The sequence below is a fragment of the Caloenas nicobarica genome, chromosome 1, assembly GCF_036013445.1.
Source record: "Caloenas nicobarica isolate bCalNic1 chromosome 1, bCalNic1.hap1, whole genome shotgun sequence".
Classification (NCBI taxonomy): Eukaryota; Metazoa; Chordata; class Aves; order Columbiformes; family Columbidae; genus Caloenas; species Caloenas nicobarica.
In genome coordinates, this window is record NC_088245.1 from 67,535,458 (window position 1) to 67,552,086 (window position 16,629).

The window sequence follows — 16,629 nt, forward strand, 5'->3', positions numbered from 1 at the left end:
GGCAGCGGCAGGTGAGCGGGCGCCCGCGGCGGGCACGGCGCTCCGCGCCTCCCTGCGCGGCGTCGCGGCGGCTGGAGACCGCGAGGGGACGCACCTGCCCCGGGGGCCGCGGCCCCGTCGCAGCGCCGGGCCGAGCCCCCCGCCGGCAGCGAGAGGGGAGCGGGGGAAGGCTGCCGGCGCTGCTCTCCCCGTCGCCGCGGCGGCGCTGGGCTCCAGGAACGGCGGCACCGAGGGCGACCGCCGACCGAAGTTGGCGGCAGAGGCGAGTGCCGGGCCCGGGAGGTGCCGGCGGATCCCGGGGACTCCGGCCGCCTCCGCCCCGCCTCCCCCCGCCCCGTGCCCGCCCCCCGCGCCCTGCGCCCGCCCCGCCGCGGGCACCGCCGCAGCCGCCGCCGCCGCCGGGATGGGGCTCGTTCGAGGGGGCTCGGCGGCCTCCTCCGCCGGGGCGGCCCCGGGACTGGCCGGGAGGCGAGGGCCGGCCCCGCTGCCGTCGGGCTGACCCTGTGCCGGCGGGTGGGCAGGGCGACGGGGATAACCGCCGCTTCCCTGTGCGGCAGAGGGGGCCGGAGGAGACCCCTGGGCAACCCCCTGCTGCTGCGAGGTGGCCGCGGGGACTGGGCGGGCTGCTTCTGTCCGGCCCCTGCAGCTCTCCGGTCCCTGCCGCCCACCCGGGCCCGGCAGCGCGGCGCCCCCGGGGGTTCCCAGTCACTCGTGGGTCGCTCCCAGCGCACCTCTGCAGCGGTCGCTCCCTCCCCGGCCGCCGGGCCCCAGCGCCCGTAAATGCCCAGCTCACCACTGCCCTGTGCAGCAGACGCGCCGTCTCCTGCACGTTTCTCCCGGTGGGTGCTCACGAGCATCCTGCCCTTGTGGCCCCTGGCCCAGGGACTAACGTGCTGGAAGCCAAAGCCCCTCCAGCGTGGGCAGTGGAGTTGCTGGCTCTGGCCAGAAGACTTTTGACCTGGTGATCTGCTGCTTCATCTGAGCAGGGATTTTTGGCATCTGTACCCAAGTGCAGGCAGGGGTGGGTTGCAGGGAAGGTGCGAATGAGGCAAAGCCTGGTTCAGGGACGCTGTTAAAAAAGCCTGGCAAAGTTTGGCAGAGGAGGCAGCGTACCGCTTGCTCTTGATGGGGGTGGCTCTTAACAGGCACATCCATCCCTTGCCTGCAACACCAGGAATCATACCACGGGCTCTCCCCGGCTTCTCCTCTCATAAAACTTCACAGATTCATAGCCAGATCCTGTTCTCACTTTTCCTGGCAGAAGTAGGGAGTAGCTGCACAGGCATTAGCAGGATCACTGCAAATTGATGTTGATGTAACTGAGAGTGGTGCCTAGACCTCAGGATCGTTGGGCATCTCAGCACACAGAGGCAGGATTTACATGCTCGGCTTCCGAGCTGGGTTATAGCTGTGCAGCAGCCAAGAAAGCCAGGATTCACACTCATGTCAGGATCCCCATCTCCAGGTCCCACTGCATCAGGCATCCAAGGTGTCCACGCGTCAGGAGCTGCAGAGCCTTGTGTGCAGTGCAAGGAGCTCTTTGCTGATCCTACACATGCACAGCTGCATGCAGGTGATGTTTTGAAGGTAATTCAATCAGGGAGGCATTCGCCCTCCTGGAACTACTCAAATTTGTACCAGCTTGAGACTTGGTGTACACACCCTACACAAGTGCCTAGTTTCAAAAAAGCTTTGAGCATCCTTTCAGGTTCAGAGTGGAAATACATGAGCATTTTTAGAGGAGCAGGTAAATGTTTGAATACAGGCTACATGGTGAAAATAATTGAAGGCCCTGAGTGTCTTAATTTATGACCAAGTGTTCCAGTGTTCCCATCACTGTAGTCATTAATGATGCTTTCTTTTAGTGGGAAATAGGAGACAGAGGAGGTACAGCTGGAGGTAAATAGTAACCCAGTGTTTGTGGTAGGAAATAAGGAGCCATTGTCCTCAGCACTATGTAACTAGAAAGAGAATAGTTGGTACAGCAAATACCAAGTAATTAGAGGGCAAAGGCAGTCTTGAAATTGCAGATGGCTGCAGGAAATTTTAGGTGCCAGCTCTTTTGCTCTGAGGTAAAGCCAGTTTACCATATGGGCTGTTGTTCCCTGCTTGTCTGTTGAACTTCTAACTTGCATGTTCAGGCTGTGGAGGGCAGGGTGGTCCTTTGGAGACCTCGCAAACAGCAGGGTCCCCTCCTGGGACCTGGAGGTGTGAAGGGGAGCATCACAGAACTGACACTTGGTAACAAATTGCTTGGCCTGTCAAGTCACACACTTTTCCACTTTTGGTGTTATGAGAGACATCTGGCTAAAATGGGTCAGCAGGCCAGAGATCCTTACCAGTCCTCACAGGAATCCTCCTGGGTCTGACACTTTTTCACACCTCGAGATGTCTTACATCAGAGTCAGAGGTGCCAGAAGGGGAAGGCAGAGCCGCTGTAGGACCAATAGTAGAGATGGACTGGCAGGACTAGATACACAGGCTCCTTAAAACCTCCAGCTATGGTCTATGTGGATTATTCAACAAAGATCCTGGCTTATTGAAAGACCATGCTGGCTTCAGTGTAGGAGGAAGACTTCAGTCCATGAGGAAATCCATGGCTTCAGCCCATGAGGAAGAGAGGGCTTCCTGCTGTCTTTATCCTTCCTTGCTGTCTCCACTCCTGCTTTGATGGGACAAGGAGAGCCCTTGGGAGGCACATAGGCGTGTGTCAGTCCTGTGGTGGTGCTGGGTGCCAGGAAGGGCAGGAGGGACAACTAGGGGTACACACCTCAAAAGTTGGGTGGGCGTAGGCCCCTGACTGGCCACTTGAAGGGCTAGAGAACAGGCAAGAGGTCCTCAGCCAGCAGTAACAAGGTGCATGGCCCATGGGGGTTGTGTCTCACAAGGAGGGGAAAGATTTGGCACTCCTGCCAGCGCTGAGGGCAAAAAACACAGAACGAGCTGGTCATCGTACTTACATGGGTGGGCAAGGACAGGAGACCTCTCCCGCTTTTGCTTTACCTCACTTTGTCCTCTCTGCCAAAATGTCTTTGATGTTTTTCTCCTGGAAGGAGAAAAGTTGGTTGCCTTCTTTTCCTCTGGTCTCCTCCCCAAGTTCTCTTTATCCTCCACCAAAACAGTGATTCGTGAATATTTTTGTCCACTGAAGCTATTCCTCCATCTACAGAGGATGGATGAGGAAAGGGCCCCTGTCCCTGGCCAGGGGTGAGCATCACTAGGTACCGGGGGCACCAGCTGCCGGTAGGAGGGGCTCCTGTCTAGTCTCAGCTGCCAAAGATGTCATCCAAACGTTCTTTAGAAGATGGCCTGATATGACTAAGCCCCTCTGATTTAATAATGAGCAGTGTCCACAACTGGAACTGAACAGGGTGAGGACTTTACTCCATGACCAGAGTCTTGGATGTGATTAATACTGGTAGGAGACGCTGTCACAACATGCTCAGGGAAGATGTTACATCTGATCAGTTGCAAAAAGTAGCTTAACCCATGCAGCCCCCTAGGACACCACAAGCTGTTTTACTTCTCTTCATCTCGGTGAAACATTCTTATTGCCCTCACACTTCTCTTTCTCTTCTACTACAGTAATGGATCTCGTGTCTCTCATCTGGCTGGCCTCTGCTGCTGGTGATCAGGAAGAGGGTGAGGAAGTGCTTAAACTGTTTGAGATGTGGAAATACTCAGCTCATTAGGCAGAGGAGAGCAATTTAAACTATATAAGGAACATAAGTCCCTCTCAGTTAATGGCATGACCCTGCAGAATTTATTCAGCAGTGGGAGACATCACTAGAAAGTGAGCCATGTGGCTCCAACTTTTCGTAACATAGATGCAGGCTCAGTGTGGCATTTCTGTGGTGCTCATAAGCTTTGATCTCTTGGTAAGTTTCTTCCATTCCTGTTGCATCTGCACAATAAGCCTCCCCCTGGTGAGATGGTCCTGTGTCCTCTCTGCATGCAGTGCAGAGCCAAGGGCAAGTTGATGCCTGTTCTGTGACAGCTTTCAAGGAGTACCTGCTGCTTCTCACTGTGCTTCTTTCATCAGGATGGACCTTTTTTGGCCCTTTCATTACCACTCACCCCACACTCCTGTGGTGGTATTAGTAGCAGTAGTAGGAGCAAGACAAAGGAGGTCAATTGGTTGCGAGGAACTGGACAAGTTTCTAGCAGTGAGATTCTTATGAGTCAATGTGGAATTAATGGAATAAAAATCTGGAAATGGAAAAAAAATATCTTAAGCTCTTGCCAAAGGAGGGCTCATTCCAAATGAGTTACCTAATCTGAACTGCCTTGCAGGTGTGAAAACCTTCATTGACCCACCCCCATGTTCTCTACCTGCCCTTGCAAACACCAAAGAAAACCACCTTATTCCCAGCCACTGCCCTTGTGGGAAGCAGCCAGTTTCCTTTAGGCATAAAGCTCATGACCTGAGAATTTGTGGCACTCCACAAAAGGAAATATAGGCTGAACTTCTGAAACATTTTCTAACGTTGACGTCTTTCAAGTGGTAGACTTGTCTCTCCAGGGACACATGGATGCTCTGCTCCCTGAGTCAGTGAGACAGGATCAGACAACGCACAGGGAGACATATTGTTGGGAACCTTACTGCCCCCGTCCCCAGGAGAGACAATGGGGGGGTGGAGAGGAAACAAATTAGATGACTTGAATCATTTCCAGCTCTAATTGCTAAGATCTTGCAGTAGTTTTCCCAGCCTCAAGTATAACATTAACCATTGAAGCACGATTTCACCCACAGTCAATTAAACCAGGATTCATCTGGCCTGACATCACCAAGTAAAATCCATCCTGGGCTCAGGGACACCCCGCTGAGAAGAGACAGGAGCCAGCCAGGGGCTCCATGGGATGGACAGAAGCTGCTGCCTTTGAAGCTGGACATCTCCAAGCATGCTCTTCCTCTCCACCAGCACAGGGCACAAAGAGCAGTGCAGCAACTGTATGCTGTGCATTTGCCTTTCCTTACCTCGGCGATGCACTAGTAGGGTCCCTGGGAGCCATCTCCCACCTGGATGGTGCTGCTGGCTGGGGGATGCCTCCAGAGGGCAGATGGAGACATCCCGCAGTGCTGGCTGATGTGTGCCACCCTGCCAGACGGCAGGCTACCTCTTCACCTTCAGTGGCTACAGATGTTATCCTCTGCCTGGTTTGCCCCTGCACTCCTGGTCCTCCAAAAGAGCAGGTCTGAGAAGCCCACCAGGTACCTGCAAGGGATTCGGTGTCCGGAGCTGCATTTCTGAACATCTTGCTCCACAGGGTGGAGAGAAGGTCAGGGTACCAGGGCTTTCTCCTGTGGCTGCAGCCTTCCTCCTTGCAGCTCCTTTCTCTTTCTCCTCAGTCCTTGGACAAAGGGCTGAACTGAGCCATCAGCTAGGTCCTGAATACCAAGAAATCAAATAAAGAGAAACCCTTGTGAAGACACAAGGATTTAAAGGATGTGGCAGTAACCAGACAGATTGGGCGGCTGCGGTGGGGTGAAGTTCTGACTTGCCTGGCTCCACGTAAGCCGGTAGCAAGGCTGGGGAGAGCACGCAGAGTTCATGCCTTCTCGTTTAGCGCTTTAATCATTAAAGCCTGCTCCCAACAGCAGGCTCTGTGGGCTGAGCAAGTTAAACTGTAACTGGCCTCCTTGGTGGCCCCCAGCAAAGAGCCCTGGCTCGTGTGACCAGGGGAGGACCAGCCTCCCACCAGCTCTCACTGCTGGCTTGGGCAAGGACATGGGGTTGGCCTCACCCTCAGGGGCAGCCCCATATCCTCATTGTAGCCGTGGGTATGGACCAGGACCCTGTTGGGTTTTGTTCCATGGAGCTGGAAGAGTTTCCCCATCCCTCCCCCTCCCATAGGCAGATAGGCATTGCCTGGTGAGGAGGACAGGAGATGCCCATGGTGCCAGCACAGTGCACCAAAACGGTGCCCTGCCACTGATAAGGACCAGGGCTACATGGTTCAGGGAGGCGCAGAGCCATGGCCATAGCCAGACGGTGAGGTAATCTGCCCCCCGACTCCCCTCCTCTCAGACCAAGCCTCTTGGTCTCTTCTACTTGGCTTAAACCCTGAGGCGAAGAGTTGTACATCCTTTCCAAAATTTTTATCGGCATGAATTATGACAACTCTGGATATTCTTATTGTCTGTTCAAATGGCCGATCCTGTTCTAAAGTCTTACTTAATTCTTGGCCTCGGCTGCTTCCTGTGGTAATGAGCTCCACAGTGTAATTAAACACGGTCTGTGATAGCAACCATGCGATGGGCTTCACCAGCAGCAGCAACACATGGGTGTGCATGTGTGTCTCTTTGTGCAGGCTGGGGTGCATGGGAGGTGACAGCACACCCCAGCCTGCATGCAGGCAGGGCAAGCATCACCTGGCGAGGACGGGAGCAACCCCAGGGCAGAGCTGGATGGGGACATGGGGGTACTGAGGCCGGGATGCTGGGGCTGTTCACCCCAGGTGCTGTGACAGAGGGCTCCCCCCAACACCTGACTGTCAGGGAATAACGAAACCCAAATTCCTGCTCCGCACCATCAGAAGGGAGCAGTCTCCCCTCCAGCCTCCTCCCTCTGGATTAGCAGGGTCATGCTGAAGTCCCGGCAAATCTGGCAAGAAGATGTCCCTGAACAGCTGGGCATCCCTGGGTGGTTTGGGGGAAAGTGCACGTGAGGCTCTAGCTGGGGTTTGTCAGAGAGAGACGAGCCCTGGCAACCCCTTCTCCTGTGGCGTGCAGCTGCTCGGGTGGTACAGCTGGGGTGGGAGGGGATGCGTGCCCCTCGGAGCTGTGTGACACACAGGGAATCCCAGCCAATGCTAAGGGTTTACCTCACTCCACTAATTTCCCCATTCAATCTCTTCCTTTCCTTTCCTTTCCTTTCCTTTCCTTTCCTTTCCTTTCCTTTCCTTTCCTTTCCTTTCCTTTCCTTTCCTTTCCTTTCCTTTCCTTTCCTTTCCTTTCCTTTCCTTTCCTTTCCTTCCTCTTTCCTCCCTCTTTCCTCCCCTTTCCCCTTTCCCCTTTCCCTTTTGTTTCTTCTTTTTTTTTTTTTCCTCTCTCTTTTCTTCTTTCTGGTCATCTCCCATTGTAATTTCTTTGTTCACTTGCTTCTTCTGTAATTTCTTTCTTAGAAAGCAAGACAGGCCTCTGGCTGTATCTGGCACCAATGAGGTGAAAGAGGATTATTCTCCCAATAATCGCTGGGATTAATACCACAGAGCAACTTCAGCTAAAGGACGACAAAAACCCAATTCACACATTGCATCCAGCTTTGCCATAGATGGTGTAGGCAGGTGGGCTCACGCCGATGGGGAAAAGCAGGGGATGGGCTCACAGAGTTGAGCCCCCTCTCGCCTGCCCAGCCTCATAGGCACCACTGTGGGTGCACATGGGGGGCAGAACCCCCAGGCCTGGTGTGGGAGCTGCTCCCTGGGCTTGCTTGATGTCTCTCTGTGTCACCACTGGCTTGGGCACTCCCGGCTGCAGGGCTGAGCCCGACGCGCTGCTCAGGCAGCCCCGGGGACACGCAGGTGACGCAGTTCGCTTCTGGGGTGAGTGGCATACGCTCCGTGGCCTGGCAGGCAGCAAGGGAAGGGAAGGAAATGTGCTGAGACGCCAGACCAGGCGGGTGCGACCAGTGCCACCCTGCCACCAGTGCCACCCTGTCACCAGGGAGCCAGGACAGTGGGCAGAGGCCGGATGGGGTCAGGAGTGTCACTGTGCAGAACGGGAGGGTGGGACAGAGCCTGTGGGGCTGCAGAGGGAAAGAGAATATATATGATATAATGTACATCTGCCAGGAGTGTGACTGCTAGTGCCGCTGCCTGGGGGCAGACGCTGCCCTAGGACAGCTCTCGCGCAGCCCAGGGATGGTCGCTATTTACAGCTAGCGAAACCACAGCGCCTTTCCTGCTTTTATTTCTGGGTCCCACAAAGCCCAGGGCTGAACTGGAGAGTGTAAGCAAGGCTTAGGATGGGCTCTGTAGCTCCTGGCTTTGCCACTCACAAGTCCTGCAAACTAATCCAATGACAATAAGGCATTTGAATGAAAGCCACCGTGTTTTCTAGGCTCCCAACTGTCCTTTGATGACAAATGCCTTTGCTTCATAGTATCACCTTCACAGTGCAAGCTGAAGGGAACATAAATAAAATTCTTAGACACTGTGGCTTCTAAACAAATATATATAGCACAGGTAACATGCAGGCTTACACAAACATTAGCATTAAAGCGCACAAAGTAGGCAGTGGAAGGGAACTATACTAACTGAAGCACCAGTGCAGCCACAAGATATGAAGAGGGAAAAAAACCATGTGGCAATAGATGGTTTTCTTCTAAGGCACTTGGATGTTCTATTGAATATGGTCTCAGTGCTCAGCCACTAGACAAAGGGATGCGCGTGGATACTGATGCTCCTGTGGCACAAGCAGCCCCTGGCACATTTCAAGGGTCATTTATGTGAAAAAGTGTGTGCGTGTATGTCTTTACACATGCAAGAAACTAAAACCACGTAAACCAATGAGTTCTAGTTCAGATAGCTGTCACGTACTCTTGCAAAGGTAAAATTGAAAACATAGTTCCCTCATATAATTTAAGTGTAATTGTCTGTGTGTCCTGTATTTTTTGTGGTCGGCATCCTTAAGTCATGACTGAATTTTCAGCTTGAGACACTGATTTTCCAGGATGTGCAGAGCACCTACCTGTTAACACCACTTGTGTCATCTGAGGTTATGCCAAATCACTAAATGCTTCAACACATCCTGTGACTGTAATTATATACACCTGCAAAAACCAAAGAAAAACTCCCCAAAAACCCAAACAAAAAAAAGACCCAAACCCACAAAAAATGAAAACACCGTGATTCATGCCCCAAAACATATTTGCTCACATGTATAGGATCTTGGTTTTTTACTCAGGGAGGCCTTTTTTGGTTGGTATGATTCTTATTTCTGAGTGTTTAGTGTTCATTGAAGCCACTTTTTTTTTCATTTCCCTCCAGCCATGGGAGCTGGAATTAGGTTTTTTTTGTTGGTTTGGTTTTTGTTTGTTTTTGTTTGTTTGTTTGTGTTGTTGTTTTTTGTAAATGCAGATGGGGACCCTCTTTCCATCACAGTGCTTCAGGGGCTGTGTTTTGAAGAACCAAACATCACATAAGATTGTAATGTTGTGTTCAACACTCTTCAGAATATGACTTGTGTATAATCCCTTTTATAGCACCTTGAATAATGTTGTGCACAGAGATCTGTGGAGAGCGAATGACCTATTGTGTGGTGCAGAGGGCCCAGATCTGCCTCTCTTGATCCTTGATGAGTATATAATGGGGCTTTAGGGGTGACCACATCATTTATTACCATTGTCCTTTTAGAGGCTTGAACCGCAGCTGGTACGTGCCGACAGAGCTCTACTGAACACAAGGGGGGAGCTGGCCTTCGACATCATCTTTTGTTGATTTGCTCTCTATCTTCTCTTTCATTTCCTTGGCTCTTCCTTTTTGAGAAGATGTTAGTAGTTAATGGTGTCAGTGCTATGGTGAACGTGTGCTTCAAGACACCTGGATGGCAGGGATCTGCTCAGGTTTGGCTCCAAGCTGGGCATGAAGTGATTGCTACGCGACTGACTCCTCACACCTCTGCAGAGGTTCCCAAATGATGCACGACACTCTCGCTGCACAGCGCCAGGCTGCAACACGCACCCCTCAGCGACACAACCCAAAGGCCTCCATCGTGTCTGAACTTGCCGAGATATCATCTGAAGATTGCACACATAACGATGAGCATAAGCGATACTGGTGTGCTGAATAAGGTCTCTTACCAGAAAAACAAAAACAGGGAAAGTTGGCGTCATCGTCTCTAACCCCTGTCGCTACTCAGCTGTAAGCAAACGCGGAGGAAAGCCCTGGGTCAGCGTTAGGCTGGGTGGCTTTGCTGTATGGATCTAAGACTGGTTTCCCAATGAAGTCATGCTCCGGTCTGTCACTTCACACAAAGGAAGCCTCTGGGTCATCCGTGGTCATATTTGTCTGCAGCTCTACAGAGAGCTTTGATCTCCTCTTCTGACAGATGAACATAAATAATTGTGTTACCGCTCTTGTTTTCAAGAGTCATCACTTCATTAACAGAGGGATCAAATTAAAGCCTCCAACTGTAAAGGCGAGGAGCAGCCTGTCACTGTCACCTTGAAGTCACCGTGCCTAACTTGGGCTGCTGGGGAGAGATGGTAAGGACCGATGTTGCACTACGTGCACTGCATCTCCAGCATCTACCATTTGGCCAAGTGCTTGTCCCTGCAGCTCGGTGCGAAGCCAGCGCACCAGGCTCATGGGCTGGCTGAGCGGCCAAACCCCTCCTCAGGTCCACGAGGAACCGTGGGTTACAGAGAGTGGGTGTTTGAAGACATTAATGCCTCCCTGCCACCCGAGGATGGCTGTGGACATGGATTCCTGATGGAAGCTGTGAACTTTTACTGACAAATCCCAGTTCTGTCATTTCCTTGGGGTTCCTCCAGGTTGTTGTATCTCTCCTGCCTTGGGTCTAGAGAGGGGTCCGTTCTGGATACAAGGTGTTGTGTTGCTGCCAAATTAATAGAAGAGGACCCTTCAGAGGGCCCTGGTAGGAAGCACAATTCATGTTGTGCAATGTTATCATCAAAATGGAAGTTTTTGAATGCTGGCCTGAAAACACAAGGGGAAAGAGTTTCTTTTATCTGTGCTCAAAACAGTGTTTCTCATTTCTCATGTCATTGGGGCAGGAAAAATAGGGACCTTAGAGTATTGTATTAGAAATGGTCACAAAGGAGTCTGCAGAAGCCAGAGCGGATTGAGCAACTTAGTTCCTACCATCTCCTCTTGAAGGATTTGCAGCACCATGTGCTCTGGGGCAGCAGTTCCCATGTTTGTCCCACCCACTGGATAACTTTGCAGGCCATCCAAAGGAACTAGCAAACCCCTTGTGTTTAGCAGTTTTGAATGAAAAAGAAAATAAAGACAACAAAAATGGGTGCTGCTTTCTGAGACACACAGAAAGCTGAGAGTACTGAAAAATTAAAAGCATTTTGCTAGTTTGCCATCTGAAGAGACAATGCAAGCCATGGATTTACTACGGCTTAACAAATTGCTGCAAGTTAGCTGAGCTTTAGCGATCGGCAGCATGCGTGGTCTCAGCCCAACGCAAATCTAAGTCAAGTATGTCAGCTGAAGCAGTAGCTGCCAGCTACCATTGTCCTCTCCTTCCTTGCTGAGTAGCAGCAAGACCTTGCCACGGTCATATTTCACCCTCAGTGGAGATTCTTGGTTTTCTGTACAATCCCCTGTTGCAGGGCCTCCTCTTATGCAGAGGATCAAGCTAACGGCAGAAATTCCCACTTACCCCAGTTCACTTTATATCTTTGGAGCTCCGAGAGTCTGTAAAAATGTGAGTATTGAGCAGTAGCACCTGACACAGAAAAGAGGTCATCTTGGGAACAGAGGCAAGTCCAAACAAACTCGTTAATATCTTTGTTACCACTTCAGGTGCATTCTGCTAATAAGTGTTTAAAAACAAACAAACAAACCCCACAAAACAGAACAAAAACCAAACAAAACACCAACACAAAACAAAAACACAAAACCAACCAACCAACCAACAACAAAAAAGAGGCTATCCTGTACGAGCATCATTCTGTTGGATTTATGCATAACATATTAATCTCTCAGATAAACTCCTCGGTATAGTCAAAATTATATAGAAAAATCCACTCGGTACTGCGGGTTTTTTTCCCTCTGCATCAGATCAGGTGAGAAAGCAGCAACGAAGACACCCATTTGTGGTACTGCAGAAGGAGAACCAAGCGACCAAATTCCCATCTTCTACTGAACATCAGCCTTTAATAAGCTCAGCCTGTGCTGGGCACGCTCTGCACAGCACGGCAAAGGCAGCCACCAGCTGCTCTCTTCAGCCAAAACTTTATGTTGATCCCCACCCACAGTAACCTAACACAAAGCTACGAGTCTCCTAGGAGGAGAAATGAGGGCGTTTTCTAGTCCCTGGTAAAAATCATGGTGTTTTCTGTCTTGGTTGAAAGTATCTCCAAGAGCATTTAACATTTAACGTCAAGCTCAGGTTGTAAGTTGCCTGGACCAGGTGAAGTGACAGTTTTATTGTACTTGTATATTTGATCTTACCCATGGCAAGTGATGCATAAAGCACCTTCCCTACAAGCAGCTGAGCCTCCCTGGCTTTGGTGGGTGCCATGAGCTCCTGCCTTGGCTGCTGCTGAGCTCTGGCTCCCTCTGAAAACAAGCTTACCACTTGGGTTGGAAAACATAAGTGAAGCCAAAATATGCTACTTTACAGCAAGGAAGGGTATCAGCAAAAGTGGCTATAGTTCAAAATATCCTTGATAGTTGTACCCTTTGCTTTCTCAAACTTTAACAACTACCACCACCAAAATACTCATAGTAGCTATTAATGCTAAATTAATTAATTCATTGAACGGCATGACCTGCTGACTGAAGTCACATGGGGATCAAAAACCGAGATGCTGAAATCAAACTTACCTCCTTTTGCACTTTGCGCTCAGTCTCCAAATCCCATGTGCGTGTATTGCACATGTCCTCCAAGCCACTAAGTATCTGACTTAGCATCTTGCAGCCCTTAGCAACTGCAGCCTACAAGTGTCCGCAAACACGCGCCCCTTCTGTGATAAGTCAGTCAATCAAGCTATCAGGTAGACCCTCAAATATTTTATACAGGACTTTGTGGGAGACATGTGGTGCTGCCAGAATGACCTAGGCTGGGGAAGTCTGTATGTTTTGTAGACAATCAGGGAGAACAGAGGAAGCACGTCACTACCTCCATTTTAAATGTCAAACCGTATCTCCCTCTGAGTCTTTGACTCTCTGACAAGCCTCAGGCAGTCTTTGCTGCGGATGGTGTCTGATCATAGTTAATGTCCAACCACGTGTCTGAAGAAACAGGAGTCTTCTTTGCTAGATGAAGATTCCAATTATCAAATCCATTGGAAATGAGCGGGGGCAGTTAAAGTTCGAAGACGCATCGAAGAAGCTGCTTTGCAGTGTTAAGCACCCTTGGCAGATGTTTTGCAGAGAAGGGTCAGACACCTCTGCCAACAGATGGGGACGAGCACAGAAACAAACCGAAGGCTTAGGGCATGTGCAGGTGTGTGGTTAAGGTGAACTAGGTTGCATTTTCACATGTGCAAAACTAAACTGAGCCAAGTACTCAAACAGGGGCTTGATGCACATAACGCTGGAATAACAAGATTTTTCTCATCAACCTAAACTAAGAAACACATGTACAGATAGAAGAGATGAACCCAGTTTAGCTCTGGATGTGGATGATGTATGCGTATGCTGTGCTAGACCAAATCCCCTGCTCCAGGCACTTGTGGACTGTGGAATTGGAAGTCTAGTTCTTCCCAAATGTCAGGATTTGGTTCATTTTAGAGTCACATTAGAGCAGATATGAGCCTGTGTCTCTTGAAAAATATGGGAGGACTTTGAGGCAATTCCTTCTTCCTAGGAGCAGCCCCCTGGATGTCTCAGTGGTCACTAACGTGAGGGACAATGTGAGAATCAAAGAGAATCAAAGTGAGAATCAAAGAGAATCAAAGTAACGAGGGGTTTGCAACAGAGAACTGGTGGTCTTGGAAGAAGCACGGATGACAGCAATGCCAGGGTTTACGCAATTTGAACAAATCAATTCATCCTGCACACTTAATGAAGGAAAAGTCCAGCAAAAAAATAGTTACATAAGTACATAACTGAAAATTGCATCATGGACCTATTTAGGCATGAAGTCATGAAGATTTTCTCATTTCCAGACCTTTGGCATTGCAAGCTTAGTATTCTTGAAACATGGTTTTCAGTGAGCAGCTGTATATATATATATAATCACACAGATGAGCACAGACCCATAGAGATATATGCACACGTACACTAAAATACATTAGGCTACAAGATAATATACTGTTTAAAGCTAAAAATGGTTTCTGTGCATTACAGAAGAGAGTTTAAGAGTGTTCATATACATTCCAAGACTTGTGGTTCCCCAAAATGGTGTGCCCTCACAGGAAATGAAGGGTTTGCTCGAGCTGCACAAAAATCCTTCTAGGAGAGGTTTTGAGCTACAGCAGCTACCCATCCTTTTCCCCAATACATAAAGAAACAGAATGTTTTTTTGCTTGCCTTGTCACGAGGTTTGAGTCTCTACGCATTCCTGGAGCTGAATTCCCACTGAAGTAAATGACACCTTCACACAAACGGGCTGCAGAACCCGGGCCTAAATATTTAACTTCTCAGCGATTCATCTAGACCAGTTTTCATGTTCACAATTGTAACCCTTTGGGAAAAGCTACTGTTCACATACTTAAACCCATCTGAATTTAGAGCCCACACCCAGAGAATCACTTGCTGTAACCCCACGGCTGCACTCGAGCTGGTCCCAACTGTTCCACTAGGTTTTATAATACTTCATCAGTATATTCAGAAATAGTCTACGAACACAAGGTGTATGGCTCTGTTTGCTTGATAAGCAAAAAACTCATTTGCAATTAATTTTATTATATACGGCTACAATATATTTACTTTCCTGGGCATATGCTTTTCCTCGAGTTTGAAGGTTTCTAAAGACAGTTAAAAAAGAGGACTTTGGCCATTTGCTCAAGATTTCTAAACATCCTGAAGCCCAGCAAGAAGAGTGGCTACTTGATACCGCAAAGTCCCAGTCTAAAGGTCAATAGCCATATGCAAATCACCTCATTAGTGTGGGCGGTGAGTTTGTAAATAAGGTTACGGGTAATCCCAGGCACTACAGCTGTTGCATCCCTACCGCATCAATCCACATGAGCAGAACGCACCTGTGCAGCACAAGTACAGCAGATTGTGATAGAAACAGGAGATCCTAAACACATTGCTCTTCCCAGTGGATCGCTGGTGTGGTTTCAGCAGTTTCCCTGACTGGCGCAATTTAGAAAAGTAGGTTTTACGAAGTCATTCTGGCTAGAAGACTGCAGAAGGCCTGTGTTTAATCAGGAGCCTGGGTAACACAGGGGCTCCAGACACCTCTATGAACCTATCTTTGCAATATGCGCAAAGGAAAACGTTTTAAACTCGCATGTGCTTGATCCCAGTGCTGACCATTTGCTGTTTCCACTGCTGCCCTGCCTGCTCTGTGTCACAGTAACAGCAGTCAACACGGACAATTTTATTCAGATGCCTCGTTGCGTTTTGCTGCACAACGCATGAAGTGTAACCTGATAACGCACAAAAGGGATTTGGCATCTTCGCTTTGTAGCGCGGACGATGTTATTGTTATGGGCCATCCAAAATGTGAGTCAGCCTGGGGGGATGCGCCGGTGCAACACCCCGAGCAGCCAGAGCTGGCGTGGGCTGCGGCAGCTCGGCTCGGCTCTGCCTGCAGATGTGCCCTCCCTGCAGATGTGCCCTCCCTGCAGATGTGCCCTCCCTGCAGATGTGCTCTCCCGCTGGCAGTGGCTGCGACTCTTGCCTTTCACTCGCCCTCCTCTTTCGAAAGGACAAGCCGTTCAGAAATGGCCCTCGTACCGCTTCCAGACCAATCAGACACCCCGTTGTACAGTAACCGGTTAAATTTATGTGGCATGTGGTTTCATTCAGCTGATCTGGACTGCGCTGCACAAGCCAGGCACACCCTGGCCTGACGGGAATCACGAATCCCCTTCTCAGCCAAAGACGCTGAAGCGAACATAAACCAGACTGGGAACCAAAAGGCCAATGGACTCTTCCTTTCAAAGCTCCCGAGACCCTTAATCCCTGCGTATCCTTTTTCCACATGCTGCTTTACGTGCCTGATTGAAGCCCAAGTGATTGAAACCCAATTAGCAGAGGGAGACGAACATCCAGGCACTGAGATCAGGACGCCTGTTTCTGTCACACATGAAGTCACTCGTATGGAAACAGCAAGTCAGGATCTACAGAAAGCAGAAGGGACAAGGCCAGCAAGGAAGCTCAGAGAAAAATCAGCTGCACAGACAGACAAAAGGAGAAAGAAACGGAGAGTCTCTGAGAGAGAAATTGGTTAGAAAGCATCCCAACTTGGGGAGGTCTGATCTGCCAGGGCTTCAGGGTAGCTGCAGAGAATCTAGTGGAGTGTATCTAACATGGACATTGTTCTACCAGTGGGACCCAGTGTTGCAATGCTATTCTCTTTTGAACAGTTAAAAAAGCCAGAAAAATGAGATTTTATAGTGACATTACTCAGGCAATTTCCCACGTCCTCAAAATGTGGCAGGAGACTGGACGCTGGGTAGAGCCCATTTCCTCCAGCGTTTCAGGGGGACACGGCACATCTGATGCCACCGCGCTGAGACTCGACTCTGCTCCCAAGGGGACAAGGCCCCCGTCTGGGTCTCACCAGGAACGTGCTTCAGAGGACAGGCTCACCAGCCTTTGCACAGCAAGGCTTTCCAGGCGCATCACTCCGTGAGACGTGATCCCCACACGGACTCAGCCCCGGCTGCACATCTGGGATTCAGTCACTCGTTAGCGATGTTTAAGACATATTTCCTTGGAAAACCGTCACGAGAAAGACAAAGGAACCAGCTGACTGTAAACGCAGTTGCTAAACCTCCGCTTACCTGAGCCGTGCGGTCCCGGGACGCT